The 17,575-nt window shown below is 46.5% G+C and overlaps 1 protein-coding gene across 1 annotated transcript in view; it reads right to left on the reverse strand.

Annotated features, from left to right (window-relative positions):
* Positions 1–17,575, reverse strand: part of LOC110498381 (usherin) — a 432,088-nt gene that overhangs the window by 402,851 nt on the left and 11,662 nt on the right. The window lies entirely within an intron of this gene.

Here is a 17,575-nt window from a genome sequence, read left to right on the forward strand (position 1 = left end):
AGAGAGAGAGAGAGAGAGAGAGAGAGAGAGAGGAGAGAGGGAATGAGAGAGAGGGTCGGGAATATAGAGGAGAGAGAGAGAGAGAGATAGAGAGGAGAGGGGGAAGGAGAGAGAGGGTCGGGAATATAGAAGAGAGAGAGAGAGAGGGAAGGAGAGAGAGGGTTGGGAATATAGAAGAGAGAGAGAGAGAGGAGAGAGGGAAGGAGAGAGAGGGTCGGGAATATAGAAGAGAGAGAGAGGAGAGAGGGAAGGAGAGAGAGGGTCGGGAATATAGAGGAGAGAGAGAGAGGGAAGGAGAGAGGGGGTCGGGAATATAGAGGCGAGAGAGAGAGAGGGGAGAGAGGGAAGGAGAGAGAGGGTCGAGAATATAGAGGAGAGAGAGAGAGGGAAGGAGAGAGAGGGTCGGGAATATAGAAGAGAGAGAGAGGAGAGAGGGAAGGAGAGAGAGGGTCGGGAATATAGAGGAGAGAGAGAGAGGGAAGGAGAGAGGGGGTCGGGAATATAGAGGCGAGAGAGAGAGAGGGGAGAGAGGGAAGGAGAGAGAGGGTCGAGAATATAGAGGAGAGAGAGAGAGGGAAGGAGAGAGAGGGTCGGGAATATAGAAGAGAGAGAGAGAGAGAGAGGGAATGAGAGAGAGGTATAGAGGAGAGATGGAAGGAGAGAGAGGTATAGAGGAGAGAGGAGAGTGAGATATAGAGGAGAGAGGGAAGGAGAGAGAGGTATAGAGGCGAGAGAGGTATAGAGGAGAGAGAGAAGGAGAGAGAGGTATAGAGGCGAGAGAGGTATAGAGGAGAGAGAGAAGGAGAGAGAGGTATAGAGGAGAAAGGGAAGGAGAGAGAGGTATAGAGGAGAGAGAGAAGGAGAGAGAGGTATAGAGGAGAGAGGGAAGGAGAGAGAGGTATAGAGGAGAGGGAAGGAGAGAGATGGAAGGAGAGAGAGGTATAGAGGAGAGAGGGAAGGAGAGAGGGGTATAGAGGAGAGAGAGAGATAGAGAAGTGAGGGAAGGAGAGAGAGGTATAGAGGAGAGAGAGAGAGGTATAGAGGAGAGAGGGAAGGAGAGAGAGGTATAGTGGAGTGAGGGAAGGAGAGAGAAGTATAGAGGAGAGAGAGAGAGAGAGGTATAGAGGAGAGAGGGAAGGAGAGAGAGGTTTGGGAATATAGAGGAGAGAGAGAGATAGAGAGAGAGAGAGAGAGAGAGAGAGAGAGAGAGAGAGAGAGAGAGAGAGAGAGAGAGGAGAGAGGGAATGAGAGAGAGGGTCGGGAATATAGAGGAGAGAGAGAGAGAGAGAGAGATAGAGAGGAGAGGGGGAAGGAGAGAGAGGGTCGGGAATATAGAAGAGAGAGAGAGAGAGGGAAGGAGAGAGAGGGTTGGGAATATAGAAGAGAGAGAGAGAGAGGAGAGAGGGAAGGAGAGAGAGGGTCGGGAATATAGAAGAGAGAGAGAGGAGAGAGGGAAGGAGAGCGAGGGTCGGGAATATAGAGGAGAGAGAGAGAGGGAAGGAGAGAGGGGGTCGGGAATATAGAGGCGAGAGAGAGAGAGGGGAGAGAGGGAAGGAGAGAGAGGGTCGAGAATATAGAGGAGAGAGAGAGAGGGAAGGAGAGAGAGGGTCGGGAATATAGAAGAGAGAGAGAGGAGAGAGGGAAGGAGAGAGAGGGTCGGGAATATAGAGGAGAGAGAGAGAGGGAAGGAGAGAGGGGGTCGGGAATATAGAGGCGAGAGAGAGAGAGGGGAGAGAGGGAAGGAGAGAGAGGGTCGAGAATATAGAGGAGAGAGAGAGAGGGAAGGAGAGAGAGGGTCGGGAATATAGAAGAGAGAGAGAGAGAGAGAGAGAGAGGGAAGGAGAGAGAGGGTCGGGAATATAGAGGAGAGAGAGAGAGAGAGAAGATAGGAGAGAGAGGGTCGGGAATATAGAGAAGAGAGAGAGAGAGAGGAGAGAGGGAAGGAGAGAGAGGGTCGGGAATATAGAGAAGAGAGAGAGAGAGAGGAGAGAGGGAAGGAGAGAGAGGGTTGGGAATATAGAGGAGAGAGAGAGGAGAGAGGGAAGGAGAGAGAGGGTCGGGAATATAGAGGAGAGAGAGGAATAGTGGAGAGAGGGAAGGAGAGAGAGGGTCGGGAATATAGAGGAGAGAGAGAAGGAGAGAGGTATAGAGGAGAGAGGGAAGGAGAGAGAGGGTCGGGATAATAGAGGAGAGAGAGGAATAGTGGAGAGAGGGAAGGAGAGAGAGGGTCGGGAATATAGAGGAGAGAGAGGAATAGTGGAGAGAGGGAAGGAGAGAGAGGGTCGGGAATATAGAGGAGAGAGAGGAATAGTGGAGAGAGGGAAGGAGAGAGAGGGTCGGGAATATAGAGGAGAGAGAGGAATAGTGGAGAGAGGGAAGGAGAGAGAGGGTCGGGAATATAGAGGAGAGAGAGGAATAGTGGAGAGAGGGAAGGAGAGAGAGGGTCGGGAATATAGAGGAGAGAGAGGAATAGTGGAGAGAGGGAAGGAGAGAGAGGGTCGGGAATATAGAGGAGAGAGAGGAATAGTGGAGAGAGGGAAGGAGAGAGAGGGTCGGGAATATAGAGGAGAGAGAGGAATAGTGGAGAGAGGGAAGGAGAGAGAGGGTCGGGAATATAGAGGAGAGAGAGAAGGAGAGAGGTATAGAGGAGAGAGGGAAGGAGAGAGAGGGTCGGGATAATAGAGGAGAGAGAGAAGGAGAGAGAGGTATAGAGGAGAGAGGGAAGGAGAGAGAGGGTCGGGAATATAGAGGAGAGAGAGAGGAGAAGAGAAAGAGAGGGGGAGAGGATACTGGATATAGAAAGGTGGAATAGAGTCACATGGTGGCTATTGATGCTGTAAAGGAGGTACAGAGGTAAGGAAGCAGCAAGCCCTCTCTCTCTCTCCATCTCTCTCTCTCCATCCCTCCATCCCTCTCTCTCTCCATCCCTCCATCCCCCTCTCTCTCTCCATCCCTCCATCTCTCCATCCCTCCCTCCATCCCTCTCTCTCCATCCCTCCCTCCATCCCTCTCTCTCTCCATCCCTCTCCATCCCTCTCTCTCTCTCCATCCCTCCATCCCTCTCCATCCCTCCATCCCTCTCTCTCAACCCTCTCTCTCTCTCCATCCCTCTATCCCTCTCTCTCTCCATCCCTCTCCCTCTCAATCCCTCCCTCCATCCCTCTCTCTCTCTCCATCCCTCTCCATCCCTCCATCCCTCTCTCTCCCTGCCCCCGTCTCAGCAGAAGCTCTGATGAACTGCCAATTTTTCCCTTTATCACATTAGCACAGCCATGGGAGAAACACATTTGTTCTAGTCAAGTACACTAAAGATACAATTACCAGTCCAGGATATACATGTTTTATATCACCGCCGGCCTATAGCACAACACAATGAGGACCCGGGCCATATATATATATTAACACTAGCGTGATAGTTGATTTAAGAAAAGAAAACTGTCTCCGGGGAGAGGGAAGAATCCCATATGAGAGGACTGACTATTCAGTGCTTTAATAAAGGCTATAACTCCGGAGAGACTTTTCCTTTGAACACAAAGCATACCACTGCATTCTTTCAGAAATCATCCCATCTCTCTCTCTCTCTCTCTCTCTCTCTCTCTCTCTCTCTCTCTCTCTCTCTCTCTCTCTCTCTCTCTCTCTCTCAACTGTAAAGTTTGGTGTGAGATGTTCAACGAGCACATGTCGACATACTTTTGGAAATTTTTTTTTTTTTTTTTTTTTTTTTTACCTTTATTTAACTAGGCAAGTCAGTTAAGAACAAATTCTTATTTTCAATGACGGCCTAGGAACAGTGGGTTAACTGCCTGTTCAGGGGCAGAACGACAGATTTGTACCTTGTCAGCTTGGGGATTTGAACTTGCAACCTTTCGGTTACTAGCCCAACACTCTAACCACTAGGCTACCCTGCCGCCCCTAGTGTAGGTGTACTGATGCTGTTGTTCAAATGCACAGATCACTTTATACATCTTCTCGGAGAAACTACAGGCAGTTCAAGAACTTGGCATCATATTTCTGTCATACTGCTTTGCTGACAACCCAAACCATCTGGCGCCCCGGGTATTCAGCCAATCAGTGGCTGCCGCTGCTCTCCATCTCACTCTCTCTTGCTCTCTCCCCCTCTCACTCTCTTTATTCCAGCCTCTCTACATCTATAGAGGGGTGTTGTGGAAAAATGTTGACCCCCCCATTTAAAACTATAATTGTGTAGTAAAATCATGAAAAGTAAGCTGAGATCTGGTGTTTGGAGGGAGTTTAAATGTAAAACAGAATGGAAGTACTCTGAAACACCCAAAGTGGTTCTTCAATGGGAATAATTGTGTTTTTAAGAGAGTTGTTAACTCTGTGTTGTTGTATGTTTTTTTGTTTACCTTTATTTTACTAGGCAAGTCAGTTAAGAACAAATTCTTAATTTCAATAACGGGTTAAATGCCTGTTCAGGGGCAGAATGACAGATTTTGTACCTTGTCAGCTCGGGGATTTGAACTTGCAACCTTTCGGTTACTAGTCCAATGCTCTAACCACTAGGATACCCTGCCGCCCTCGAATTGCTATGCTTTATCTTGGCCAGGTCGCAGTTGCAAATGAGAACTTGTTCTCAACTAGCCTACCTGGTTAAATAAAGGTGTTCTCAACTAGTCTACCTGGTTAAATAAAGGTGTTCTCAACTAGTCTACCTGGTTAAATAAAGGTGTTCTCAACTAGCCTACCTGGTTAAATAAAGGTGTTCTCAACTAGCCTACCTGGTTAAATAAAGGTGTTCTCAACTAGCCTACCTGGTTAAATAAAGGTGAAATAAATAAAATAAAATATTTATATAAATGTTCTATTGGTTGCAAGAATTCTGTATAGTAAAAAAAAAAATTGAAGTTTGGAATCTGCCGTTGTTTTGCGTATCATAAATGGAATGGGTACATCGAAAATCAATTCCCAAATATTTAGCAATTTATATGGTACAGCTGTCAGTTTTTTGGTCCTTAAATGAATTTGGTATGTGTTTTTATTTATCAAGTATATTTAAATGTAACCTTTATTTAACTAGGCAAGTCAGCTAAGAACAAACCCGGACGACACTGGGCCAAATGTGCACCGCCCTATGGGACTCCCAATCACAGCGGTTGTGATACAGCCTGGATGATCTATTTCTAAAAAAGAAGCCCACTTTAAATCTTAGCTTTTTCACTAGTTCATCCGTATGTTTTTTAAACATTAACTCTTTGTCAATCCAAATGCCCAGATATTTGTAGGCGGGAGGCCGATCATTGGGAGAACCATCCAATGAATAAATATCTAGTCCATCTGAAACATTCTGGAGAGAACTACAGAACATCATGTAGTTAGTCATTCCCACAATAAGTACAAGTTTTAAACCAACCACGGCGTTCTGTAAGGTAACAAGGTCAGATTGCCGCTCTAACATAGCCTGGGGACAATGGCATACAGAAGTGTGAATAGAGATGAATATGTTTGACAGTGTTTCCTTCGAGCTACACTCTAAACTCATATCAACTAATATCACATAGACCTAATTAAAATCAGTCAGTTCTTCATTTTAAATCATGTCACATTCAAATCAGTCAACTCCATGTATCACATTCAACCTCATTCAAATCCTTCCTTGAGTACGTTCATATGGTCATTCCCAGACAGTCTGCCACTCTGCCCTGTTGATTCATCTACCAGTCACATCATCTACACTGACTGTAATGTAATGTGAAGAATCAGTAGCTCTGTGTCTCTCTGTGGGTAGGTCTAGATGTCAACAACAGAGAAGCTGGACCTATTCACGTCTGGGCCCTGTGGTAATTCACCCAGTAGACTATCTGCATAGGGCTCGGGTCGTTCTTCTAATTTGGGTATCCTAGCGGTTTGAGCAATGGGCTAGCAGCCGAAATGTCGGCAGTTTGAATCCTTGTGCCGGCAATGTGAAAAATCTGTTGATCTGTTGAGCAAGGCCCTTAAACCTAACTCCTCCAGGGGTGCTGAACAATGGTGACCCTGGCCGTGACCCAACTCTCCGAGGATGTCTCAGGGGGAGTTTGTCATTACGCAAAAAAGAAAAATCAAATTCACACTTGTATTGACTTGTACATGTGTGAAATAGGACAAATATGAGCACCCACAAAATTATAATAATAATAATAATAATCTATTCTATTCTACAGTATAAAACAGCTTCAGTAACACTGGACTAAATATAGCTGAGACGATCCTATGCATCTCTCTCTCTCTCTCTCTGAAGGTGTATAAATGTAATTTATGCCAGGCTGATGCCCTCTCCCCTCCCCTGCCAGCGGACAGAGGGCTGGCGTAAAGGTGCCCGCTTCTCTCCACTGCAGCAACCTTGCCTCACCTTCACACAGACACGCACACACTAACACAGATGCAGACACACACACACAAACCTCACCTTCAGTCAGACTGACAATCCGTCTCTGTCATTCTGGGTGGCATTGGGGCCGAGTGAGAGTGTGAAGGGGGGGGATCAGTAGCGAGGTAGGGGGAGGTCTGACCCTATGCCAGATACAACTCACCTCTCTCTCTCTCTCTCTCTCTCTCTCTCTCTCTCTCTCTCTCTCTCTCTGTGTGTACAGTTGAGGTCGGAAGTTTACATACACTTAGGTTTGAGTGATTCAACCACTCCACACATTTCTTTTAAGAAACTATAGTTTTGGCAAGTCGGTCAGGACATCTAATTTGTGCATGACACAAGTAATTTTTCCAACAATTGCTTACAGACAGATTATTTCACTTATAATTCACTGTATCACAATTCCAGTGGGTCAGAAGTTTACATACACGAAATTGACTGTGCCTTTAAACAGTTTGGAAAATTCCAGAAAATGATGTCATGGCTTTGGAAGCATCTGATAGGCTCATTGACATAATTTGAGTCAATTGGAGGTGTACCTGTGGATGTATTTCAAGGCCTACATTCAAACTCAGTGCCTCTTTGCTTGACATCATGATAAAATCAAAAGAAATCAGCCAAGACCTTAGAAATAAATTGTAGACCTCCACAAGTCTGGTTCATCCTTTGGAGCAATTTCCAAACGCCTGAAGGTACCATGTTCATCTGTACAAACAATAGTGCACAAGTATAAACACCATGTGACCACGCAGCCGTCATACGGCTCAGGAAGGAGACGCGTTCTGTCTCCTAGAGATGAACGTACTTCGGTGCGAAAAGTGCAAATCAATCCCAGAACAACAGCAAAGGACCTTGTGAAGATGCTGGAGGAAACAGGTACAAAAGTATCTATATCCACAGTAAAACGAGTCCTATATTGACATAACCTTAAAGGCTGCTTCAAAACGCCATAGAAAAGCCAGACTGCCTCCCGGGTGGCGCAGTGGTTAAGGGCGCTGTACTATCAGAGACTCTGGGTTCGCGCCCAGGCGCTGTCGTAACCGGCCGCGACCGGGAGGTCCATGGGGCGACGCACAATTGGCCTAGCGTCGTCCGGGTTAGGGAGGGCTTGGTCGGTAGGGATCTCCTTGTCTCATCGCGCACCAGCGACTCCTGTGGCAGGCAGTGCGCGCTAACCAAGGGTGCCAGGTGCACAGTGTTTCCTCCGGCACATTGGTGTGGCTGGCTTCCGGGTTGGATGCGCGCTGTGTTAAGAAGCAGTTGTGTATCGGAGGACGCATGACTTTCAACCTTCGTCTCTCCCGAGCCCGTACGGGAGTTGTAGCGATGAGACAAGATAGTAGCTACTACAACAATTGGATACTACGAAAATGGGGAGAAAAAGGAAAAAAAAAAAAAGGAAAGCCAGACTACGGTTTCCAACTGCACATGGGGACAAAGATCGTACTTTTTGGAGAAATGTCCTCTGGTCTGATGAAACAAAAATAGAACTGTTTGGCCATAATGACCATTGTTATGTTTGGAGGAAAAAATGGATAAATGGAGTATATGGTATAAATGGAGTATTTTAATAACTTAAAACAAACTCCAAAACCAAAGTCCATAATAAAATAAATGCGGGTACAAGAACCCGTCGCACACCAATCCATAAAACATGAACATAACAATAAACAATCTCTGACATGGACAGGAGGGGAAACAGAGGGTTACATACACAACAATTAATGAATGGGATTGGAATCAGGTGTGTAAAAAGACCAGACAAAACCAATGGAAAATGAAACATAGATCAATGATGGCTAGAAGACCGGTGACGTCGACCACTGAGCACCGCCCGAACAAGGAGAGGCATCGACTTCGGCAGAAGTTGTGACACAAATAAGAAAAGAGAAATGACAGTCCATCATTACATTAAGACTTTAGGGTCAGTCAATGCGGAACATTTCAAGAACTTTGAACGTTTTATCAAGTGCAATGATGAAACTGGCTCTCATGAGGACCGCCACAGGAAAGGAAGACCCAGAGTTACCTCTGCTGCAGAGAATAAGTTCATTAGAGTTCACTGCACCTCAGATTGCAGCCCAAATAAATGCTTCACAGAGTTCAAGTAACAGACACATCTCAACATCAACTGTTCAGAGGAGACTGTGTGAATCAGGCCTTCATGGATGAATTGCTGCAAATAAACCACTTCTAAAGGACACCAATAAGAAGAAGAGACTTGCTTGGGCCAAGAAACACAAGCAATGGACATTAGACCGGTGGAAATCTGTCCTTTGGTCTGATGAGTCCAAATGTAAAATGTTTGGTTCCAACTGCAGTGTCTCTGTGAGATGTAGAGTAGGTGAACGGATGATCTCTGCATGTGTGGTTCCCACCGTGAAGCATGGAGGAGTGGGTGTGATGGTGTGGGGGTGCTTGCTGGTGACACTATTTAGAATTCAAGGCACACTTAACCAGCATGTCTACCACAGTATTCTGTAGCAATACGCCATCCCATCTGGTTTGCGCTGTCATTTGTTTTTCAACTGGACAATGACTGTGTAAGGTCTGTGCAAGGCTGTGTAAGGGCTATTTGACCAAGAAGGAGAGTGATGGAGTGCTGCATCAGATGACCTGGCCTCCACAATCACCGACCTCAATCAACTGAGATGGTTTGGGATGAGCTGGACCGCAGAGTGAAGGAAAAGCAGCCAACAAGTGCTCAGCATATGTGGGAACTCCTTCAAGACTGTTGGAAAAGCATTCCAAGTGAAGCTGGTTGAGAAAATGCCAAGAGTGTGCAAAGCTGTCATCAAGGGTGGCTGCTTTGAAGAATCTCAAATTGATTTGTTTTATTCATTTTTGGTTACTACATGTTTTGATGTCTTCACTATTATTCTACAATGTAGAAAATAGTCAAAACAAAGAAAAACCCTTGAATGAGTCGGTGTGTCCAAACTTTTGACTGGTACGGTATTTACAAAACATTATGAGGGATTGGAAATGATGCAGAGAATTACACTGATAGAAGCCACAATCTGTCTGCAATATTATTTTTTATAAAATAAGACATGAGAGCAGATGGGAAGAAAGGCAATGTCAACATGAAAGGCCTGAATGCTGTTAAAGATTAACGTGGGCTGTTTTGCAGTGATGACTGTCTGACACACATTAATGTGATAATGCTGATTTAGACAGGCACATAGGAGACCGCCTCTGGGGTTCTTTAGGCATGCTCCCTCACTGACACACTGATGACTCCCACGGAATATACATCTCTAACTCTGTCTTTCACTGCTCTCTTTCTGTCTCTCTCTCTTTTATACTTTCCCTCCATCCCTCTCTTTCTCCGTCACTCTAAGTGGCGTGACCTGCCAGTAGTCTTCAGCAGAAATGTGACACCTAAACAAGTTCCCAGAGCTAGAGAAACAATAAAATGAGACAGAGAAACCGAGGAAATGCAACAGAGCTTCCTCCTCCCCCCCCCCTCACCTCCCTTCTCATCTACCTCCTCCTCCTCCCCCTCACCCCCCTTTTCATCTACCTCCCCCCCTCACATCCCTTCTCATCTACCTCCTCCCCCTCTCCTCCCTCCTACCTCCCTCCTCCTCGCAACCCCCTCATCACCTCCTTCCTCCCCTCTCACCAACCTCCTCCCCCTCTCATCTCCCCTCACCTACCTCCTCCCCCTCCCACCTCCCCTCTCACCTGCCCTCTCATCTATATCCTCCCCCTCTCACCTCCCCTCTCACCTACCTCCCTCCCCCTCTCATCTCCCCTCTCACCTACCTCCTCCCATCTCCCCCCTCCTTACCTACCTCCTGCCCACTCTCTCCCCTCCTTTACCTACCTCCCGCCCACTCTCCCCTCCTTACCTACCTCCCGCCCACTCCCCCCTCCTTACCTACCTCCTCGCCCACTCTCCCCTCCTCCTTACCTACCTCACGACCACTCTCCCCTCCTCCTTACCTACCTCACGACCACTCTCCCCTCCTCCTTACCTACCTCCTCGCCCTCTCCCCCCTCCTTACCTACCTTCCGCCCTCTCCCCCCTCCTTACCTACCTCCCGCCCACTCTCTCCCTCCTTACCTACCTCCTCGACCTCTCCCCTCCTCCTTACCTACCTCCCCCCCACTCTCCCCTCTTCCTTACCTACCTCCTCACTCTCTCCTCCTTACCTACCTCCTCACTCTCTCCCCTCCTCCTTACCTACCTCCTCGCCCTCTCCCCCCTCCTTACGTACCTCCTCGCTCTCTCGCCTCCTCCTTACCTACCTCCCGCCCACTCTCCCCCCTCCTTACCTACCTCCTCGCTCTCTCCCCTCCTCTTTACCTACCTCCCACCCACTCTCCCCCCTCCTTACCTACCTCCTCGCCCTTTCCCCCCTCCTTACCTACCTCTCGCACACTCTCCCCTCCTCCTTACCTACCTCTCGCCCACTCTCCCATCCTCCTTACCTACCTCCCGCCCACTCTCCCCCCTCCTTACCTACCTCTCGCACTCTCCCCTCCTCTTTACCTACCTCCCGCCCACTCTCCCCCCCCCTCCTTACCTACCTCCCGCCCACTCTCCCCCCTCCTTACCTACCTCCTCGCCCTCTCCCCCCTCCTTACGTACCTCCTCGCTCTCTCCCCTCCTCCTTACCTACCTCCCGCCCACTCTCCCCTCTCCTTACCTACCTCCCGCCCACTCACCCCTCCTCCTTACCTACCTCCCGCCCACTCTCCCCTCCTCCTTACCTACCTCCCGCCCACTCACCCCTCCTCCTTATCTTCCCTTTTCAGTCTCATGTCAGACACGTCTTGTTTAATCTCTATTACAGCAGTTTTCCGTCCCAAATGACCAACAATAAGCCCCGCCACTAGACAAATCGGCTGACCGATATTATCGTCCAATATTTGCCTTTCACTTCTCTCAACCACCTCATCACCTCCCTTCTCATCTCCCCTCTCACCTACCTCCTCCCCCTCTCCCCCCTCCTCACCTACCTCCCGCCCACTCTCCCATCCTTCTTACCTCCCTCCCACAGACAAATGACCAGCAATAAGCCCCATCACTAGAGCTTGACCGACATATCGGCTGACCGATATTATCGTCCACTATTTGCCTTTCAAAGAAAAATGTGTATTGGTCTTTATAAAGCACTGATATTATATACACAGAATGAACAAATACGTGTGATCATTTGTGGTCATTTTTAGAAATGAAGAAGGAGCTCTACGAGCTGCTCATTCAACATCATTCAGCCCGTAAGTCACAATGTGAGGATCAGCCTTCGCCACGCCATCGACAGCGTATCTGAATAAGTAAATAATCCTAAATAAACTTCAACCCTGTCGTCATCACAGGCTCACCTGGTTAATGTTAGTTCGCTAGCTAACCAGCAATGTAGTTAGGCTCTATCTACCCAGAATGCTAGCTATCAAGCAATCTATGCTACTTATGTGTGAACACTGGATTGGCGCCAAAGTCAACACTGACTCATCATTCATACGAAAATAACACTGTTACTGCCTGTACCATTTATGTTTGTTTAGTTAGTTGGCGCAGATCATTTAGGCCAAGTGCTTCATTCATGATGAGATAAGATTGTTAGCTAGCTAGCTCCGCCCTCAACTTCTGGTCTCTGTGTTGTTGTTCTGTTTGTTGCTACTTGGCTATCTGCCAAACTTTTTTTTTTTTTTTTACTTTTAATACATTTACCAACGTCTTAGTTATTTCCTCGCTCAACTTCTTTCCTTCAACTTTTTAACCCCGGACGCTTTATCTGGACATGGTTCTACAGGACCTCCACCGGCTGAAAAAGCTAAGTAGTAACATTAACACTATGCCATCTAATTGCAGTCGCTGTACTCTTCATATACAGGAGAACTATCGCCTTATGGTGAGGATAGCCTTGTTGCCTGCACAGCTTCAGATGCAATCATTAGGCAAGGGTAATTTAAGTGTAGGAGAGTATGAAACTGCATCTGTGCCACCAGTAAGTACAGATAGTAGTATAAATCCCCCCTGCACAGTCCCCGCAGCCGGACAATTTTCTCAAGGTTTCTGGAAAGAAATGCTGTTGGCATGCTCAACCGGTGTAGCTCATTCAGCCGACAGAAACTTTCAACCAGTTCTCCCCATTAAGCAACAAGCCTTCTCAGGTCTCTCCTCCACCTGTTATGTGGTCTGAGCCGCCAAAGCCTCCCACCATTAGCTCTGACAAATTGAAAACCCTAGTCATTGGCGACTCCATTATCCGCAGTATTAGACTTAAAATAATCATACAGCGATCATACACTGTTTACCAGGGGGCAGGGCTACCGGCGTAAAGGATAATCTGAAGATGGTGCTGGCTAAAGCTAAAACTGGCGAGTGTAGAGAGCATAGGGATATTGTTATCCACGTCGGCACCAACGATGTTAGGATGAAACAGTCAGAGGTCACCAAGCGCAACATGGCTTCAGCGTGTAAATCAGCTAGAAAGATGTGTCGGCATCTCGTATATGTCTCTGGTCCCTCCCAGTTAGGGGGAGTGATGAGCTCTACAGCAGTGTCTCACAACTTAATCGCTGGTTGAAAACTGTTTTCTACCCCCCACCAAAAGATAGAATTTGTAGATATTTGGCACTCTTTCTTGGACTCACCCACAAACCGGACCAAGCCTGGCCTTCTGAGGAGTGACAGACTCCATCCTAGCTGGAGGGGTGCTCTCATCTTATCTAACATAGACAGGGCTCTGACTACTCTATCTCCACAATGAGATAAGGTGCAGGCCAGGCAGCAGGCTGTTAGCCAGCCTGCCAGCATAGTGGAGTCTACCACTAGCACAGTCAGTGTAGTCAGCTCAGCTATCCCCATTGAGACCGTGTCTGTGCCTCAATCTAGGTCGGGCAAAACAAAACATAGCGGAGTTCACCTTAGCAATCTCACTGGAATAAAGACCTCCTCCATTCCTGTCATTATTGAAACAGATTGTGATATCTCACATCTCAAAATAGGGTTACTTAATGTTAGATCCCTCACTTCCAAGGCAGTCATAGTCAATGAACTAAACACTGATCATAATTTTGATGTGAATGGCCTGACTGAAACAAGGCTCAAGCCTGATGAATTTACTCTGTTAAATGAGGCCTCACCTCCTGGTTACACTAGTGACCATATCTCCTATTCATCCCGCAAAGGCGGAGGTGTGGCTAACATTTATGACAGCAAATTTCAATTTACAAAAAAAAAAAAAGACCACCTAACTGAGGAATTAAATTTAACCTTGTGTAATACCCTAGATGCAGTCGCAACCCTAAAAACAAAAACATATGTTATAGGAAACTAGCTCCCCGGTATACAGAAAATACCCGAGCCCTGAAGCAAGCTTCCAGAAAATGGGAACGGAAATGATGCTCCACCAAACTGGAAGTCTTCCGACTAGCATGGAAAGACAGTACCGTGCAGTATCGAAGAGCCTTCACTGCTGCTCCATCATCCTATTTTCTCAACTTAATTGAGGAGAATAAGAACAATCCCAAATGTATTTTGAAAACTGTCGCAAATGTTCACTTCAGCAGTGATAAATTCATGAACTTCTTTGATGAAAAGATCATGATCCTTAGAAAGCAAATTACGGACTCTTTGAATCTGAGAATTTCTCCAAAGCTCAGTTGTCCTGAGTCTGCACAGAACTGAAGTAGTTGAGACACTCAAGTTTTTTAATCCTGTATCTCTTGACACATTCATGAAAATAGTCATGGCCTCTGAATCATCAAGCTACATACTGGACCCTATTCCAACTAAACTACTAAGAGCTACTTCCTGTGCTTGGCCATCCTATGTTGAACATAATAAATGGCTCCCTATCCACCGGATGTGTACCAAACCCACTAAAAGTGTCAGTAATAAAGGCTCTCTTGAAAAAAGCCAAACCTTGACCCGAAAAATGTTTTTTAAAAACTATCGGCCTATATTGAATCTCTAATTTCTTTCAAAACATTGGGAAAAAGCAACTCACTGCCTTCCCGAAGACAAATAATGTATACGAAACGCTTCAGTCTGGTTTTAGACCTCCTCATAGCACTGAGACTGCACTCGTGAAGGTGGTAAATTACCTTTTAATGGCGTCAGACCAACATCTGTCCTCGTGCTCCTAGACCTTAGCGCTGCTTTTGACATGATTGATCACCACATTCATTTGGAGAGATTAGAAACCCTAATTGGTCTGCACGGACAAGTTCTTACCTGGTTTAGATGATATCTGTCGGAAAGATATCGGTTCGTCTCTGTGGATGATTTGTCGTCTGACAATTGTACATTTCGGCGTTCCTCAAGGTTCCGTTTTAGGACCACTGTTTGTTTCACTATATATTCTACCTCTTGGTGATCCATGCTCTAATCCATGCTTTTGTCACTTCTATATTGGACTACTGCAATGCTCTACTCTCCGGCTACCAGGATAAAGCACTACATAAACTTAAGTTAGTGCTAAACATGGCTGCTAGAATCCTGACTAGAACCCCAAAAAACCCCTGACTAGAACCCCAAAAAAGTATCATATTACTCCAGTGAGCCTCTCTAAATTGGTTTCCTGTTAAGGCTGTGGGTGATTTCAAGGTTTTACCGCTAACCTATAAATCATGACAAGGGCTTGCTCCTACCTATCTCTCCGATCTGGTCCTGCCATACATACCTACAGATACGCTACGGTCACAATACGCAGGTCTCCTTATTGTCCCTAGAATTTCTAAGCAAACAGCTGGAGGCAGGTCTTTCTTCAATAAAGCTCCATTTTTATGGAATGGTCTGCCTATACAGTAGCAGACTCAGTCTCAACTTTTAAGTCATTACTGAAGAATCATCTCTTCAGTAGGTCCTATGATTGAGTGTAGGCTGGCCTAGGGGTGCGAAGGTGAACGGCAAGGCACTGGAGCCACGAACCGCCCTTGCTGTCTCTACCTGGCTGGCTCCCATCCGGCTCCCCTCTCTCCACTGGGATTCTCTGTCTCTGACCCAATTACGGGGTCACTGGCTTTCTAGTGCTCTTCCATGCCGTCCCTAGCAGGGGTGCGTCACTTGAGTGGGTTGAATCACAGATGTGATCTTCCTGTCCGGTTTTGCGCCCCTCGGGCTCGTGCGGTGGAGGAGATCTTCAGCTTTGTCTCAGGGTAGTAAGTTGGTGGTTTGTTGATATCCCTCTAGTGGTGTGGGGGCTGTGCTTTGGCAAAGTGGGTGGGGTTATATCTTGCCTGGTTGTCCCTGTCTGGGTGTATCATCGGACGGGGCCACAGTGTCCCTCGACCCACCCCTGTCTCAGTCTCCAGTATCTATGCTGCAGTAGTCTGTAGCGGGGGGGCTAGGGTCAGTCTTATCTGGTGTCCTGTGTGAATTTAAGTATACCCCCTCCAATTCTCTCTCGCCTATCTCTCTCCCCTCCCAGAGGACCTGAGCCCTAGGATCATGCCTCAGGACCACCTGGCCTGATGACTCCTGACTGTCCCCAGTCCACCTGGTCGTGCTCCTGCTCCGGTTTCAACTGTTCTGCCAGCGGCTAGGAAACCCTGACCTGTTCACCGGACGTGCTACCTCTTGGACCTTCTGTTTTCGACTATATCACTCTACCACACCTGCTTTCTCGTCCTCTGAATGCTCGGCTATGAAAAGCCAACTGACATTTACTCCTGAGGTGCTGACCTGTTGCTCCCTCTACACCACTGTGATTATTATTTGACCCTGCTGGTCATCTATGAACGTTTGAACATCTTTAAGAACAATCTGGCCTTAAATGGCCATGTACTCTTATAATCTCAATCTGGCCACCCCTCAAAGCCTGGTTCCTCTATAGGTTTCTTACTAGGTTCCTGCCTTTCTAGGTAGTTTTTCCTAGCCACCGTGCTTCTACATCTGCATTGCTTGCTGTTTGGGGTTTTAGGCTGGGTTTCTGTATTGCACTTTGTGACATCTGCTGATGTAAAAAGGGCTTCATAAATACATTTGATTGTTAGCTTGCTAAATTAGAACGAGTGACTAAAATCAGTGCGGCAAGCATTTTCAGTCATCAGTGCATGCCAGGGAACAGGGAAAATTCTTTAAAACAGTTTTCAGCTGTGCTAACATAATTGCAAAAGGGTTTCTAATGATCATTTAGCCTTTTAAAATTATGAACTTGGATTAGCTAACACAACGTGCCATTGGAACACAGGAGTGATGGTTGCTGATAATGGGCCTCTGTACGCCTATGTAGATATTCCATAAAAAATTGCCGTTTCCAGCTACAATAGTCATTTACAACATTAACAACGACTACACTGTATTTCTGATCAGTTTGACGTTATTTTAATGGACAAAAACAAGAACATCTCTAAATGACCCCAAACTTTTGAACGGTAGTGTATGTACTATCTTCATTTGAAAAGTTTGTCATAGGAGTAAAATAACAGCATCAGAAACTGTGAATTATTATGTGGATTGTAATTCATGGACATATTTTTAGGGGTTGCAAAAAGTTTTGTTAGGGCAAATCAAGTCTGACATTTTAAATTACGCAAAAAATCTCTGGGACAATACTGATCAAATTAAGATTGCACATCTACACTGAGTGTACAAAACATTAGGAACACCTTCCAAATATGGACTTGTTTTGCTTTCAGAACAGCCTTAATTCGTTAGGGCATGGACTCTACAAGGTGTCGCAAATGTTTCACAGGGTTGCTGGCCCATGTTGACTCCAATGCTTCCCACAGTCGTGTCAAATTGGCTGGATGTCATTTGGGTGGGGGACCATTCTTGATGCAGACAGGAAACTGTGGAGCATAAAAACCCAGCAGCGTTGCAGTTCTTGACACAAGCTGATGCGCCTGGCAACCTACTACCGTACCCTGTTCAAAGGCACAAAAATCTTTTGTCTTGCCCATTTACCCTTTTGTCTTGCCCATGGCACACATACACAATCCATGTCATAATTGTTTCAAGGCTTAAAAATCCTTCTTTAACCTGTCTCCTCTCCTTCATCTACACTGATTGAAGTGGATTTTCAAGTGACATCAATAAGGGATCATAGCTTTCACCTGGATCACCTGGTCAGTCTATGTCATGGAAAGAGCAGGTGTTCTTAATGTTTTGTAAACTCAGTGTATTATGTTTAAACACAGCACATGGTAGCTATTGAGTTGAGATGGGGAAGTTAGTAGGTAGTCAACTCCAAATAGGCTTAATGGATCACAATAAGGAGTCACATACAATGTTGTCTGTGCACC

Source organism: Oncorhynchus mykiss, chromosome 19, assembly GCF_057628025.1.
Source record: "Oncorhynchus mykiss isolate SJ-2025 chromosome 19, ASM5762802v1, whole genome shotgun sequence".
NCBI lineage: Eukaryota > Metazoa > Chordata > Actinopteri > Salmoniformes > Salmonidae > Oncorhynchus > Oncorhynchus mykiss.